Source organism: Phallusia mammillata, chromosome 3 (genome assembly GCF_965637545.1).
Source record: "Phallusia mammillata chromosome 3, kaPhaMamm4.hap1.1, whole genome shotgun sequence".
NCBI classification, from domain to species: Eukaryota; Metazoa; Chordata; class Ascidiacea; order Phlebobranchia; family Ascidiidae; genus Phallusia; species Phallusia mammillata.
In genome coordinates, this window is record NC_137254.1 from 8,538,503 (window position 1) to 8,555,627 (window position 17,125).

Here is a 17,125-nt window from a genome sequence, read left to right on the forward strand (position 1 = left end):
ACCAAGCTTGCCAAGTCAACTTTAAAATGTGAGGTGCAAGTAAGTTTCGTCCCAACACTGCCTTTCACAACAAAGTAATTGTTTACTACACAAAGAGGAATATTACGTCACATTCGGTTTAGATACGCAACAAGCAACTAATGCGAATAGAAGACTAAAGGTCTGGGTGAATTAAGTTCAATGCGCTGGTTTAGCTTATTCTTGTTACGTATAGCAACTTAGGAGATTTACCGAAAACTAGCCAGGATTTTTTGCTAAAATGTGCATTTTTACTTGCTCTGAATTTAGAATGTTGTTGCGGGCCACACTAAATGGCTTGGCGGGCCGGATTGTGGCCCGCGGGTTGCACACCCCTGTTCTAAATAATCAGTATGAGTCAACCCATCTAGAAAAAAAGAAATGCAACCAAACCGTGTGATTAGTGCACAGATGGAAATATACATTTTTATCTGGGATGTCCATTTCCAAATCACACAGATTTTTTCCTGTTGTAAAACATTTAGGTTTGCCAACAGGCATACTGGTCAATCTAAATTGTATGCAAGGATTTTTAGATTTGTTGTTACCTCATTTTTCACAAAAAATACTTAACAACACTAGTTTTGCAGTTCCGTTAAACTTTATGATTACTTTTAACACTCCCTTGTAGACTTCTGTTGTATGGAGACATGCTTTGTTCATGATACAGTTAAGCAATTGCTTTGGTCATTGTGAGAGGGGGCTGCATCTGACATATTAGATCAGAGGGTGTTGAACTTGCAAATTAGGCTCAACAGATAATACTTAGCGGCTGTTGAGGCCTGCTTTTGATAAAATTGATGCACTTTACTACTGTTGACATGATATTACGGAGTTGAACTGACTTTGCACATAAGTTTTGTTGATGTATGATGCAATAGCATAAAACTAAGGCATCTGCAGCAAGACCGCGACGAGTCATTTCTTTTTAACTAGTCGTGTTAATCCTTTTGTGAACCAACCATGGCTGGAGCACCATCTGTAGTAAGTCCACTTACTTTTACAAACGAAACATTAAATTTTCGCATTGCCAAGTAGAGTTTTTCAAACGAACTACACCACGCGTAGTTTCATGCATGGGTTCCAATGGCAACAATACCCTCGTATATTTTAAAATCGTATGTTACCCCTCACATAAAGATTGCTAGCTGAGCTGTGTTTGTAGTCTCATCAAGGGGCAGGGCAAAAAACTCGAATCATAGAACTTTATCTGTCAGTGTTTTTTCAATATCATCTCACATGTCCCAAATCCAATCTGAGACGGTTCTTCTTGATGGACTAATTTTTTGAAACAATGCGACTTTGCATGGCTTTGCAATTAGGTTGCTTATTTTGTAACTTGTTTGATTGACATCGTTATCGTTTTTGCAGTATCTTCGCAAAGTAGTTTGCTGTGCTATTAACTCTCCTTTGAGAATAATAATCTTATCCTGCCGAGCCTGACCTGTTAACTTTTTCAGATTACCGTAGCAGGATGAAGCTCCAGATTAGCTCCAGACTGGTCGATCTCGGACTGATCTCAAGTCGATCGCGAGGGTTGCAAAAAATTATTTAAAATAGTTGCTTTGTAACGCGTTGCTGTACGTAGATGACTTTATAATCATAAGGACATGTTAATAAGTTCATAAGTAGGCGCTTTGTTACGTTACAAAAGTAATAGTTGCAATAGTAGTTGTTACTTTGTTCTGTTACTCGCTATGTCTTTGCTAATTTGCATTGGAATGGTAGATCTCGAGAGTTGAACTACCTCAAAAGTCGATCGCAGGTCAAAAAAGGTTGGGTACTCCTGCTGTACAGTCAGCTAATAGCTCTGAAACAGTGCGCAACGGAGTATAGGCGTTTGCGGCGACAATAATTGCTGAGTCAGCATGTTGCAAATTGCTGTATTATTGTCACCATAAAAGCCTATTTCTGCTCCGTTGCGCCACCCAGCGGAAATTCCCAAACCTGACTACTGTCAGTTCTAACGTTAGTAGTTCTACCATCGCACATCGAGCTGTTTCCACCGGTTATTAGCTTTAATGAAGTCTACACAACGGGACTGTTATGACGCAAACTTGCAATTGAAATTGTTTTTATGCATGTTATGTTTGTTTTTGCGTATTGTGGAAGTTTGCACTTCACCTCACATTGACAAGCATTATTTTATCCTATTGTGCTGTGTCAACTAATAACGTTACTTGTAAGTGTGCTAATGTGTGGTAGTCACTTAAGCAGATGATTTGCTGCAGTTGTTTTGCCAGGCAGCTGACCACCGGCGTTTACCCAAAAGCTTTGTGAATGTAACCACAGCATTTGTTACAAAAAAGACTGCACTCTTGAAGCGGATTTCCTAACAAGTTTCGTGCAGTCAAACATAGCACTTGTTGCATGCACGTCTTTGCACTCTTTAAGTGGTTTTCCTAACAAGCTTCATAAAGATAGCACTTGGTAAATACACAGCGTTGGACTTCAAAACGGGTTTCTAACGAGCTTTGCGCAGTCAATCATAGCGCTTGTTATATGCACGGCTTTTAAACCTTTAAGTGTGTTGTCTAATAAGGTTGTGCAGCACTTAAAGACTTTGAACGCTGAAAGTAAATTTTGTTTAATGAGTTTTGTGTAATAAACGATAGCTATTTATAAACAAAACCAAAAATGCATAGTTGAAAACTACTAAAATTAACGAGACTATTTTGAAAGATTGCATTCGTTCGTTTTAGTAGAAAATCGCTTTGTGCTATTTCAGACGTGAGCGACAATTTTTCATACTAACAAAAACCAATGCACGTTTCTGTTTAACTGTCCTTTGTGTAACTAAAGTTTCGCATGAAAATTTCCCGTTTTCTTGTTTCGGCAGAAACTGATTATCACAGACAAGTAACAACAGCGTGTTATGAATAGCTGAAATATAATCCCATCCTGAAATATAATCCCACCCGTTGTTTATCAGCTCGGCCCATTGTAAGATTTTACTTCCTTTTTAATAAACAATGCCACTGAAAACCCTTGCTTATGCACGAACTATTCTTTATTCCATTGTATGACACTTTCTTATTATTTGCAGGGAATTTTGTGCTTTATACTTTTGCACCCTTAAGGGAATTTTGTCATGTAATTTTAAACTTTCCCACTTCCTTGTAGAGAAACCATTGTACTGTTTGTGTTATAAAAACCCTGGCTTTTTTCTGGGGTGGTGATTAGAGTTGTCAGACAGATCGAATTCTAGTTGCTAGGAAAAAAATTACTCCTTTACGGCTATTGTCACTTTCTTTAGAAATTTGCAGTCTTGTACTGATTGCGTCAAAGTTGTGAGTCGGGCCAGGCTATTGGGGTCAGGATCTAAATTCGCTTGGTAAAGGTACTAACACCATACCTCATGACAGGCCCACATTTAGCTATATTCTGAAAGTTGGCGCAAAAAGCTGAATTACTAATTTGACAGCTAAAGAGAGGGTAGGGGAATGTATACATTGTACTTCATTGAATTAATTTTCGGCCCTCACATATATAAGCTATTGCTGCCAGGCATAATATCAAGTTTAAAGCTCTTCTGGCCAGTATTTTTATTTCGACGTTTCGACGTCCTATACAGTTCGTCTTCGTCAGGGTAAAAACTGAAAAAACAACGTAAACTGAATAAAGACAAATTACTTTTGTATTTAACTAAACACAAAAATGTGCTCTAACAGCCAGGAAGTCTCGTAGTTTTTTGCTGCCAAACCAAACTAACCAACTTGGAATGAATGAAACCTCTGTTATGAGCATCACAGCATATACAAAGCCATACTTCCTTCATCACAAAAACATCTGTATACTCTTAATTATTGTGAAGTGTAGTGTTATGACAATTAACTAAAACTCTGAAGTGAAACTTTGCGACGCTTGTGCACAAGAGTTACGTCAGAGACACATATGCCAGTGTGTATTGTTTCGATTCGAAACAGAAATTTAGATTGATCAAGATATAATTTGGAGAGTCAAATCGCTTGTTATATGGTATCGGATCAGGTTTTTTTAAAAAACAAACAAGACCTCCTAAAAGAGATTAATGACGGGTTATTTCCTGCGTTTGCCAAACGACGCGAGTTATACATGAATGCATGCAAGGCGAAATCACCCTAAGAATTACGGCGCAAGTTATTTATTGTTAACAGGCCATAAAACGCTGCAAGCTGAACATTTTATGGTGCTTCAAATTTTGTCTTCAATCATACATAGCTAGTTTGTCAAATACGTTCAAGTGATCAAACTTGGCGATCTGATTGGTCGAGATGTCATTTGTAACAATTACATGGCGTGGCTAAAAGCAAATTTCCTCTTTAAACATTTCACATTGAATCTGAATTAGATTTGAGAAAATTGCTGAAAAAATTTAGTGTGGGTGGTCTTGAGTATAAAAACTATATGATCGTTAAAATTGGAATTTATGTACATCATATTGCACCACTATGACGCTGATTTAGCGAAAAACATGAGGGTAGTATTTTGCAACAAAACGCTACGGCCGAGCGAAGGAATTAGTAACACTTTTGTTTTACTCCAGATCTTTACTTTCTCCAGTTTAAATGCATCCACACAAAAAGGAACTACTGCTGAGATTGTGAAGCACAGTGTGTTTTTCGTCAGTTAAGAAGCATCGCCGTTCTGCATGATCTCCTGCTGGATAAAGGGCTTTTAATTCCCGTCGATTTTCTAATTTTGTCACTATGTAATTTTCTTTAAAAGACTGTATAAGTTCCGTGTAGATTCTTTGTGTTCCATTATGACCATTATAATAATCAGGAAATGCTTTATTACGTCATTACACAGAAGATAACTTAATGCAAGTGACACCACACCGCGTGGGCAAACGTCAAAACACCACAACACTTGTAGTAGGTGTCAGTGTTTTGTAACAAGATTTTTTGTGGATGGAAACCGAACAGACCAGCTAGCTAAGACCCTCTCACTTTGCCTAAAGTTAGTTTATACTGTAGTGATTATAAAAAAAAACATGGAAAAGGTTGAAAACTACTGGTGTAGATAATAAATAGAATTTGTAAAAAAATGGATTGAAAACTGATTTCCAAAACGCAAACCGGGGCGGACCGGATATTTTGCGCAAACCGTAACCCGAAACAGGCAAAATCAATCCAGACGTTTGTGTGTAAAAGGAAGTATGGCTTTATATACGCTGTGATGTTCATAACATTGGTTACATTCATTCCAACGTAAGTTAGTTTGTGCAGAAACCAAGCTTGGTTTTGTCGCAATAAACCTTTATGACTTTGAAGGCACCTTTTTTGTGCTACAAAATGAAAGGGCGTAACTAATGTCCGATATTTGATGGGGAAGTCGGACGCAAAATGTCGCGGAAAACTGGGCTCAGGCTAAACTGGACAACAGAGTCACCACTCATATCAGGAATACGGCTGTTCACAAACACGAATGCAAGAGCATTGCACGCGTGTTAAGGAATAACGGTTTCCCACGTAACTTGCACCACATGATACATAACACAACCACCTCACAAAACAGACAGTTTAAATCGTTCACTTGCCTACCATACGTCCAGGGTGTATCAGAGCGCCGCAAACGAATCTTGAACGACGCTGGGTAAAAGTGGCAATAAAACCTTTCAAAACAATTGGACAGCTGCTACCAAAACCTAAAGATGCCAGCACTATACCACAACATCGTACAGGAGTTGTTTACCAGGTCCCTTGTCGTGATTGTAATATGGTATACATTGGCCAAACTAAGCGAAATCTAAATTCACGCCTCAAGGAACACAAAGTGGCAGTCAAAAACACGGACGTCAACAAGTCCGCCTTATGCAAACATGTTTTGGAATGTGATCACCGCATTAATTGGAACGATGCCCAAATTTTGAAACAAGAACCGAATTGGTCGAAAAGATTGGTCTTCGAAAGTTGCCTCATAAATTCTAATTCAAATGTTTTAAAACCCAACGATTGCAAAAGCCTGAGCCCAGTTTTCCGCGACATTTTGCGTCCGGCTTCCCCATCAAATATCGGACATTAGTTACGCCCTGTCATTTTGTAGCACCCACAACTCTTCACGGAAAGCCTTTGTCCTAATGTAATTATTTTTCATCGTATCCCGCTGTTTTTGTACATTTTCGCCTCTGTGCCCCCTGTATTATTCATTCATTGCTGTGAAGAAGCCCTACCGTTCTGGTGGGCGAAACGTCAGCAAATACAAGTTCTTGAAACAACAACTAGTATTTTGTTTAGCATAACACCAGTTGAACGACAAATTTTGTTAAATTAAGGCTTATATTAGTTGAAAAGCGTTGTACACGTTTTAGATTTTGCTATAACTTTAAAATGGAATCAAACACTTCCAATCTCACGGACATAGAAGAAAGAACGCAAGGCGCAACCAAATTTCCTCCTCTAACAATTGCTTGGCTGACGATAGACACAACTGCACTGTGTTTCACCATTTACTTGACTATTGCAATATTTGCCTATGGTTCTTCACACAACAAGTACAAAAGTGGAGATAGGAATGTACGGGTCATGTATATGTTGACAAGTGTAACTTCTATTTTAGTCACCATATACAATGTGCTTGACATATGTTTAATAAATGTGGGTTACATTCCCGGATTAACGCATGCATGTCAAACTTTATTGAAAACCATGCCTATACTTCTAGTTGTGAGTTTATGCTCAGTTTACACATTTCTGTGGTTTAAACAACGTTGCTTCTATAAAAGTCCTCTTTTGAATCACCTTTACAGAGGATGGATTAAAGTACTAAGTTGGTCATGCATTGTCTTTCTGAGTTTTGGCATGTTTGCTACTCTCATTTCATTATTGATTACACAACAAGGAGTTCGGTCATTTGGTTATGGGTGCCGAAATGTTGATGGAAAAGTGTGGCCTTTGATAGCAGGAGTTGCATTTGATTTTGGGGGCCAGTGCTTACTTCTTTTTTTATTTCTTTATCCATTTAAATGCGCTCAGCAAGGAGTAAATCACATTGTCATGTTTCAAATGATCAAAAGGACTGCTTTTATGTCACTTTTTTGCATTTCAACCGATGTTATAGCAGTTATTGTTAATAGGTGTTCGGACGTAGAGCTGTTTGCAGTAGCAAATACTTGCAACCTATTAGCTCTTGTTTTAACTTTTGAAACGTGGAAAGATATGATAAAATATCCTCTGTCACTTTTCACAATGCGTGAAACTGTTCATATCCAACAATGAATTGTTTCTTTTTAGGACATTATTGAAAGACATTTGTATTTTTCGTTTCATTGTTTCTTAACTGTAAATCTGTTTCTTGTTTTTCGTCATTTCCAATTTTGCCATTAATTTTTTAATTCTTAAAAGTTTGTGTTTTACTGTTTTGTAACCAGATTTTGGTTGTGCGTGTGTTTTTCAGTACAAGCTTGTGAGCAAAAACAGTTTGCAGCATTTGGTTTTATGCTGTATGAAATATAAATCTGGGATTTTTTACCTAATTTAGGTGAGAAAAAGGACCAGGCTCCGGTGACAGTAATGTTTCCGCGACTCACGCTTTACCAACTGAGCTACACAGGTTCCGAATCACAAGCACCGTTGCCTGCCTCGTAAGCATATGATACCTTCGTAGTAGGGGATCGCCAGATTGATGGACTATTTTTTACATAAAGGGTATGCAATGGACGCTGTCGTTTATTCAAAATTGCTAATAATTACCATTCTTGTTTGCGGTGCCGCATCAAAGCACAATAAGAGGATTGATACGACTAAACGGTAGTTTTTTTTAACAATGATACAGTAAACCAACGGACAATAAAAACCCTTGGTATCAACGAATCAATATGTATTTCGCCTATGTGGCATCATCAGTTCCTGGAAATTGAAATACATTACGATTTTTTTTGTTTTTTTTTTATCTATAACCGTTTTTATCTTTAAGTCTTTATAAATAAAGCAGCGATATTAAACTTTCGGCGGGAATTTAATCACCCTTTTCCCGCGAGAGATCCGTTTGTTTTTAGATGTTGTACGACCGTACAGCACGAACATAGTTTGCTATAATCGTTGTCGAGTTCAGTTAGGTTTTGCTCTTAAACCGCATTTGAAAGTTTTCTAAAATTGCCACATAACTCTTTACATTAAATCTTAAGACGTTCAACTTTTGGAACGTGATTCTGTTGTGAGCATTAGTTTGTATGAACGTAGATCCATAACAGGAAGCATCTCGTAAGAGTTCATCTCTGTTCGATATTAACAAATAGTTGTACCTCTAAATAGAAGTTGCCAATTATTGCCACATTATCGGTTAAAATGCATAGAACTGACATGCATGCGGTTCGTTTGATCATTTGTCACCCGGCAATGTTATTTACTCTTTGCTGAGCGCATTTAAATGGATAGAGGAAAAGAAATAAAAGTAAGCACTGGCCTGCAAAATCAATTGCACTTCCCCCTAACAAAGGCCACGGTACAATTCCACCAACAAAAGTACACCCAAACCCATAAGACTGATATTTTTGAGTAATCGAGTACCCAATGCAAGAAGTAAATATTCCCAAACTCAAAAAGACAATGCTCGACCAACTTAGTACTTTAATCCATCCTTTGTAAAGGTGATTTAAAAGAGAACTTTTATGGAAGCAACGTTGTTTAAACCACAGAAAGTATAAACTGTGCAAGCACTACAACCTAGCACCATGGGCATGATTATTATTAAGGTTTGACATGTAAACGATGATCTTGGTTTGTAACCCGCAATGATAAAAGATATGTCAAGCACAGTATATATGTTCACTAAGATCGATGCTACATTTGTCAAAATATACATTACCCGTGCATTCCTATCTCCACTTTTGTACTTGTGTGAGGAACCATAGGAAAATATTGCAACAGTCAAGAAAATGGTAAAACATAGCGCAGTTGTGTCTATTATCAGCCAAGCAATTCTTTGTGGATGAAGTTTGGTTGCAATCTCCGTTCTGACATAAACTGTTTTGAGCTCTATTACGTTAAAAATATTCGCATCTATTTTTTTTCGGCTTAGTGATTCTTCAGTGCTATTGTGTCGCAATACATGATTCTTAAAAGCAAAACAGACTCAACTCAACTTAAGTAGTTAGAAAACATGACGCTTGTGCACAACAGTTACGTCAGAGACACATATGCCAGTGTTGTATTGTTAAAAATTAAAACGGAAATTTAGAAACTCTCAAAGAGTTGTTTGGCTGACCGTCAACACAACTGTACCGTCTCAAGTTTATTATGAATACTCGTGAACCACCTGAAAAGTTCGTCGTACCGCTGGTGTTACGAGTACTAAAGATTGAGAACCACTGGTTTAGGTGTATTATAGAATAAACATTAACTAAACAAACTTACTCATACGTTTCTGCATCAATACAAGTTTAAGATGAGTTGAATTAAAGTCCGAAACTTTCACCTGCGTTTGAATTTCAATCCACTATTTTTGCTAAATGTTAAAATTTATTATGTTTACTTTTTGCTGAAACTATCGTGTTGAAGGCGCCATGTCGAATTTGATCTGTCTCGTAAACATTCCCATAGAGCAGTGGTTCTCAAACTGTGGTACGCGTACCACTAGTGGTACGCCGGAACTTTTCAGGTGGTACGCGAGTAAAATTTTGTGATACCTAATTTAAGTTCAATTTAAAATTGCACCTCAACTGACCCGACTGATCAGCCCTGGCTTAGGCGATACTCGTGGTTTGGACAGTCTTTTGAAATTGCTAAATACGCTAAGTCGGTTCGAGAAAGTAGGCTTATTTCTAACGCTCTATTGAAACCGGGTTTAGGTCAGTGGTCTTCAACCTCAAAGGGATCCGCGAGATGGTTTCAGGGGTTCCATGAAGGCAAATATGTTTAGTATCTTTACCAACAGAAAAATATATTTAAGTTTCTCCACCGTTTTTAAAATCCTGCATACAAATGCAAACTGTTGATCACCCCTTAATTGGGCCAGAAACACTGAACATATACTTTTTGTGGTTGTTTTTCCAATTGTGACATCATAACACACGTGGTCAAACGACTTTATAGGACAAGTGTTGTGTCAAGTTAAATAAATATAACAGAAAATGTATCAATTTGTTGTGTTGGCCGCTACAATACAGAAACTTCTTCGAAATTAAAGGACTGTGAAGGTGAATGAAAATGCTTCAAAAGCATAATAACATATAATGCAAGAAACGAGAAACATAAAAAGACCTGTTGGTAATTACGTTGGGGGTCCGCAGACTTAAAATTTATAAAAGGGGTCCGTGACTACAAAATGGTTAGGAACCACTGGTTTAGGTGGTACGCCGCGATAGAAAAAGTTGTCAGGTGGTACGCGATCCGTATAAGTTTGAGAAACACTGCCATAGAGACTCGAAAAATATGTAAAAAGGAAGTATGGCTTTGTATATGCTGTGATGCTCATAACTGCGGTTGACATTGTCTAGCGTTAGTTAGTTGAGCAGAAATCAGGTTGAGTTTGGCAGCGACGTTTAGGGCACTTTTTTATGTTTACTAAATACATAAGTAATTTGGCTTTTTCTGCTTTCGTAGGCCTGATTATTGAATGCATTGACATTTCGGACAGAACATTAAGTCTGATATTGTTTCAGAACCGTAGTATCCGCTTTAGAATTTGCTGAAACTTTAAGATGGACTCAAACATTGCCAGTCTCACAGACATCGATGCAAGAACGAAGGGTGCAACTAAATTTCCTGCACAAAGAATTGTTTGGCTGACTGCACAACTGCACTATGCTCAGTGCCGGATTAACCATTAGGCAAAGTAGACACGTGCCTACAGGCCAGTCAAAAATCCAGGCCACTTTAAAATCATTAGAAATTTAGATATGTTTTCAAAATAATTATGTTGTGTATAATATGTAAAGCGATCTACTCCGTAAGATTGTCCTCTGAAAACTAGTTAACGCGTTTTCAATAGCAAAAACGCGCAAAGTTGTAATTTAGTTAGGCATATGACCAAGCTTTTGCATGGCCTACCCTAAGTTAGAGTTGCAACAACGATCTTTGTGACAATGATTTGGCAACCCTGATTTTCGGGCCACTTATAAAATGTGCCTACAGGCCAGCAGACCCTTAGTCCAGTTATTCGTTTTTGAAATGCATGGTTTGTTTCTTTTAACAACGCAAGCCTAAACGTTTCCTGTCCCATCCGAGCAAACCGAGCTATATCACATCCTTCTGCCGTTCGCCTGCTATTTGAGGCGTGACGGAAATGATTGATTGTCTGTGTTATCAGAACACCATGGTTAGCAAATGGCACCATGTTGCATTACGCAACATCACACCCGCCCAGAGAGGAATTGCTCAAAGAGCAAGTCCTTTGGAATAAGTCTGATTGTCTTTGTGGCGGCGAAATTGATTCCATCCATAACAGCTTGCCAGTATGAGAAGAAAAGCTCCAATGATAGCAATCATCGGCAGTGGCTTTCCCAGGATACCGGTGGTGTCATCAAAATAGTGTTATCAACAACTGACTTGACGTCACCGAAACCAGTATTCACGACACCTTCAAGGGAGTTGATCCCTCCTGCACCAGCATTGATAAGAATGTCGTCATTTGAAAAGTTGAACAAAGTGTTGTCTGCTGCAAATACAAGCGGACGAATGGTAAAACTCAAGTCAAGTGAAATTTTGAAGATTTCCATATTACTGTTGTTTAATATCACAGACGACTAAACGTAAGGCACCTTTGGATAACACAAACGAATATACAGAGGTGTTATCACTGGTGATTTTGCCAAGGGTGTGAAGCGAGTTCAAGCAGGGTTGAAGTGTGTTGTGTCATAGTAGTTTTCGATGAAACACGGATCAGTTCGAGAATGTTACCCTGGTGTTGATGTTTGATTTTGTCGTAAGAAATCGAGCAGACTGAAGTATTTTCCAATTGCATGTTCACAAAGCGTTGGAGCTGGCGCGCTATTGCAGCAGTGCCATCCTGCTATTCTTATTTTGCAATATTGGTTTGCTTTACTCAGATGAGAGCCTAATTATGTGATTCAGTCTGTCTTCACGTCGACTACGTTTTGGAATTTGTTATGACGTGAAGTCAGGAGCTTTGAAACCTTTGCATTTCAAAAAAATAACCGCTTAACCAAACAAACACGAATTCGGTGACGTAAAAGAATAGTTTAAGACGAAATTGTGTAGGTTTAAAAAGTACTTTAAGTGCTTTATGGGTATTTTTTCTTTAAAAAAAAACGGGCTAGCAGGCGAACCTGTAGCATGGCGACACGACGATACAGCGATACGATGTTGACAAACAGTACAACAGCGAAGATTTACAGGACATTTAATGTAAAGATTTAAAATATGCGATGGATTTCTATTATTTTTTGGAATGGATCCTTGTTACACCAAAATTGTGTGGAATATTGAAAAAAACGGGTGGAAGCGGTGTAGCGCTTAGTTCAGGTAATTATCGAATCTTTAGGATACCATTCTTGAGGAAAAGCTAGCAAAAACAAAATAAAGAGTTCGGCATTAGTGTCTAAGGGAAGTGGTATGGATTCAATGAGTCTTTAGAAGGAAGATGGGTTAATCGTGGTTTAAATAAAGGTATATTGACAAACATTCGAGATGCAGTAGTTGGATAAGGAAAAGTGTCATTAGTTGGACTCCAAAAACTATACAATGAGGGAAGAACAGCCAGGCGTGGAGTCACGCGCCCTTTTCAGGGTTAAAGTTTGTTCCAGCCCGTTCCAACCGGAACGGAAATGCGCATGGCGCCATAACAGCCTGGTTCGGTACATGCAGTCTATTATACACGGTAACATTGACTTCATGGATAAGTCGCAGTTGGACTTCTCTGGTGAGATGTTTGTAGTACGATACGTTGGCTATTCTAGGGAATGAAATCTCGGAAAACTGGATCTGTTGAACAATGCTAGAGCACCATAAAATCCCTAAAATCAGCAAATTGGAAATCTGCTAAGATACAAACATAGATAATATGTGGTACCCACAGAGAATTAACACGTTTATACTGATAATATACCCAGATTAACCACGTTAGCAACAACAAAATTAATGTATGCCAATTAGGAGTGCATACTTAGAACGAAGGGTAAAAAGAGTTAAATTGTTTTTACCAGAGACAGGAGTTGACTACAGACTCTTATCTGTAAACTTGAGGGAAGACAGTGACGAGGAAATTGAACATACCTTTATATGTCCATGTATAAAGGCTTCTGCCGTCTTCAGCAGAGGCAGAGCAAGGTTAGCAGTTAATGCAGCAACAGAATATGCTATAGATGATTGTACTGACGCACCGACAGCACTAGAAAATGATACACAAGATTAGTTGCATAATAAGTAAAGTGGAAGGTAGAAGGTGGCAGGTGGTGTGGGTTTAGTAGGGTTTTTATGTTAGAGTAATGTTAGTCAGAATGAGGTTGCAAGGAAGTCGACTTTCCTTTGGATTTAGATGTTTTGCTCTAAATTGTACTTAAAAGGTCCTGCCTACTTCATCCCCCAGCTGCGCGAGTTTTTGCTTGAAGCAAACAGCCTTAGATTTTGGTCAAAAAATTTCAATGCACAAGCGTCTTCGGTCGTCAGAAGAAATTTTTACGTGGACGACTGTCTGACTTCGGTTGCATCTATAGAGGAAAGGGTTCAATTGACCAAACACATTTGTTGTCACGTGGAGGATTCCACTTGACAAAGTGGTTCAGTGATAACCAGAAGATTTTGTCAAAAATTCCTGAAGAAGAGAGGTCAAAGGCAGTGCGAAACAAAAGCTTGAGTGATGACTTCACAGAGAGAGTTCTTGGTGTCCACTGGAACGTGCATGAAGATACGTTTGGATTTAAAGTCAACCTTCCTGAAACGGCGAAGACTCGAAGAGGGATTCTTTCTGCATTGAGTTCACTGTACGGCCCTCTTGGATTCGTGGCACCGTGCACGCTTGGAGCAAAATTGTTACTCCAAGGTCTGTGCAAATGTGGAGTTGGCTGGGATGACTGCATTTTGGAATCGGAAGCAACACTGTGGAGAGAATGGCTTGGGCGTTTACCGAAGCTTCATGACCTGTGTCTTCCTCGTTGTTGTAAGCACTAAGATTTCGGCGTTGTGCAAAGTTGGGAGTTACACCACTTTGCAGATGCTTCCTCCGTGGCCTACGGAGCCGTGTACTATCTGAGGATGGTTGACGTTGGTTCGCGTGTTCATTGCGTGTTTCTTGTTGGCAAGTGCCGACTAGCGCCGCTGAAAACAGTGTCAATTCCTAGACTTGAACTGACTGCGGCGGTTTTATCCGTAAAGCTAGATGAAATGATGCGACGATAGCTTGGCTTACCAGTGCATCGGTCTGTGTTTTGGACAGACTCCACTGACGTCCTGCAGAGCATCAGAAATTCGAGGAAAAGATTCCTTACGTTCGTTGCCAATCGAATTGCAAAGATCGAAAGGCAAAGCGATCCTTCAAGCTGAAGACATGTCCCTTCAAAGCTTAATCCGGCGGTTGAGGCGTCACGCGGGTTGACGTCGGAGGCGTTAGTGACGTCCGGCCGCTGGTTGCGCGGTCCGCAGTTTTTGTTGGTATCTGAAGATCAATGGCCTGTGAGTCCGATTGTTTTACCCGACTTACCTGCTAAGTTCAGTCTCATAAAAAGGCAGGAAGTATCCATACATACGGTTGTAGAGAAGCAGTCCATTGTTGAGAGGATCATCCATCGGTACTCTTCGTTGCATCGTTTGAAAAAGAGTATTGCATTGTTGCTTCGATATCAGAAATTTTTACTGTCGCGTGTTCGGCGGGGCAAGGCTGTGGTGGAGAATCGTGGATCTTTATCTGTTGAAGAATTAATTGCTGCCGAACTGGAGTTGATCAAACATATGCAGCGAAAGCATCTGATTCTGTTGCCACAGCTGAATTTTGGTAGGTGGCGCAAAAAGCTGAATTATTTATTTAGCTGTCAAAAAGGTGTAGGGGCAGGAAAAAAAGTTTTAGGTTAGTTTTTTGGATTTCATTGATAATTCCATTACTCAACTTAAAAAGCCTAACCGTTGGCATTTTTAGAGATATATCTATTTATATTTGGTTTTAGTGCTCTTTGTATCACCTGTGGGAATTTGGCTAAATGCTGGGCTACTGTGAGGTATAGTTTCAATAGATTGTCCTCATTTTTAAGTGTTGATTTTGTTGTATACTATGTGTTATTCAGTTCGCCACAAACTTGTTTTGAGTAAATACTAGATCAAAGGACACTGACGAAACTGTGATGTAGTTTCACTTCTCGTTTTACAATTCACCAATGGCGCCTGTTTATTAATGAGCATCCGGACATTGTTGGTTAAAAGATGAACTCTCTTCGCTTGCTTCTATCTATTGTGGGTTGGTATACAGTGGCGAAAAAGATAGCAAAGCGCAAAAAAGTGGTGAGCACAATTGGTGGATTGCTGAGCACGCTGCTGCTACACAGTATTAGAAAGCGAATACAAAAGTAATTTGTCTCCCGTTTTCAGTTGGCCTACGCCTGATTATTAAATGTATTGACTTTACAGACAGAATAGTGAGTCATTTTTTGATTGAGAACTGTAGTTATTTTTGAATTTTACTGAAACTTGAAAATGGAATCAAACATTTCCAATCTCACAGACATCGATGTAAGAACGAAGGGTGCAACCGAATTTCCTCCACAAAGAATTGCTTGGCTGATGATAGACACAACTGCACTATGTTTTACCATTTACTTGACTGTAGCAATATTTGCCTATGGTTCCTCACAGAACAAGTACAAAAGTGCAGATAACAATGCTCGGGTTGTGTATATGTTGACAAGTGTAGCGTCAATCTTAGTGAACATATACACTGTGCTTGACATCAGTTATATGAATGTTGGTTACATTGAAGGATCAACGTATGCATGTCAAACTTTAATAAAAGTCATGCCCGTGGTGCTGGCATTTAGTCTCAGTTCAGTTTACACATTTCTGTGGTTTAAACAACGCTGCTTCTATAAAAGTTCTTTGTTGAATCACCTTTACAATGGTTGGATTCAAGTACTAAGTTGGTCGGGCATATTCTTTTTGAATTTAGGAATATTTACTTCTTGCATTGGATATTCTATCACTCAAAGAGTTCAGTCATTGGGGTATGGATGTAAATTTGTTGGTGGAATAATATCGTGGCCTTTGTTGGCGGGAAGTGCGATTGATATAGCAGGCCAGTGCATACTTTTATTCCTTTTCCTCTATCCATTTAAATGCGCTGAGCAAGGGGCAAATATCATTGCCGGGTTACAAATCATCAAACGAACCGCATGTATGTCAGTTCTATGTATTTCAACCGATATTGTAGCGATACTTGCTATCTTGTATCTGGAGGTACAGCTATTTACAGCAGCAATTACTTGCAACCTAGTAGCTGTTGTGTTAACGTTCGAAACGTGGAACGATATGTTAAAATACCCTCTGTCACTTTTCACAAAGCGTGAAACAGTTGATATCTAACAATGAATTGTTTATTTTTTATTGCATTATTGTAAGTCCACATTAACTAATTGCTTGTTTTCATGCACCCTAGTTTTGTATTATAGTTTTCTGTCGGTTAGTTTTTTCTCTTCCAATGGTCTATTGTCGTGTTGTGCTATATTTTTTTATTTTAGACGTTTTCGGTTTCCAAAAATTAAATTGCACAAACTTTCAAGTATTTTTGATGTTCGGTGCGAACAACGTTCCACAGTAGTGTTGGTAAATTATAGTATTGAGTTAAGGGGATGATCAAATAAACTTTACTGAAAACTTGATTTGAAACTAACTAAATGAAACTAATGGCCTTCGTAACCTGCTTAGCAACACCGTGCTTATGTTGGTAAACTTGCGTATAGCGTATAGATCGTGATAAAGATCAGCCTCGTCTGGATCTCTGATGATTAGTTGATTGAAGCTATACGTTGTAGTCAAAGCGACACTTGTCAATGTTCAAATGTAACCCATATTCATTAAGCTTTTGGAAGACTTTGTTTAAATGCTCCATATGCTCAGTTTCGTTGCGACTGTATACGATTATGTCATCTAAATACGCATAGCAGAATTGCAATGAACCTAGAGGAAGGTCAATAAGGCGTTGAAACACCTGTGCGGAAGTTGATAATCCGAAAGGGGACCGCGTGTAA

At 38.8% G+C, this 17,125-nt stretch overlaps 1 long non-coding RNA gene and 1 pseudogene across 1 annotated transcript; both read left to right on the forward strand.

Moving 5' to 3' along the window:
• The first annotated feature begins 981 nt into the window (after positions 1-981).
• Positions 982-6,024, forward strand: LOC145219439 (uncharacterized; annotated as a pseudogene).
• Positions 6,025-14,655: 8,631 nt separating this feature from the next.
• Positions 14,656-16,872, forward strand: LOC145220323 (uncharacterized). Its single transcript, XR_013858102.1, has 2 exons — positions 14,656-14,886; positions 15,607-16,872. It is a non-coding gene; the product is annotated as an uncharacterized LOC145220323 (long non-coding RNA).
• The last annotated feature ends 253 nt before the right edge of the window (positions 16,873-17,125 follow it).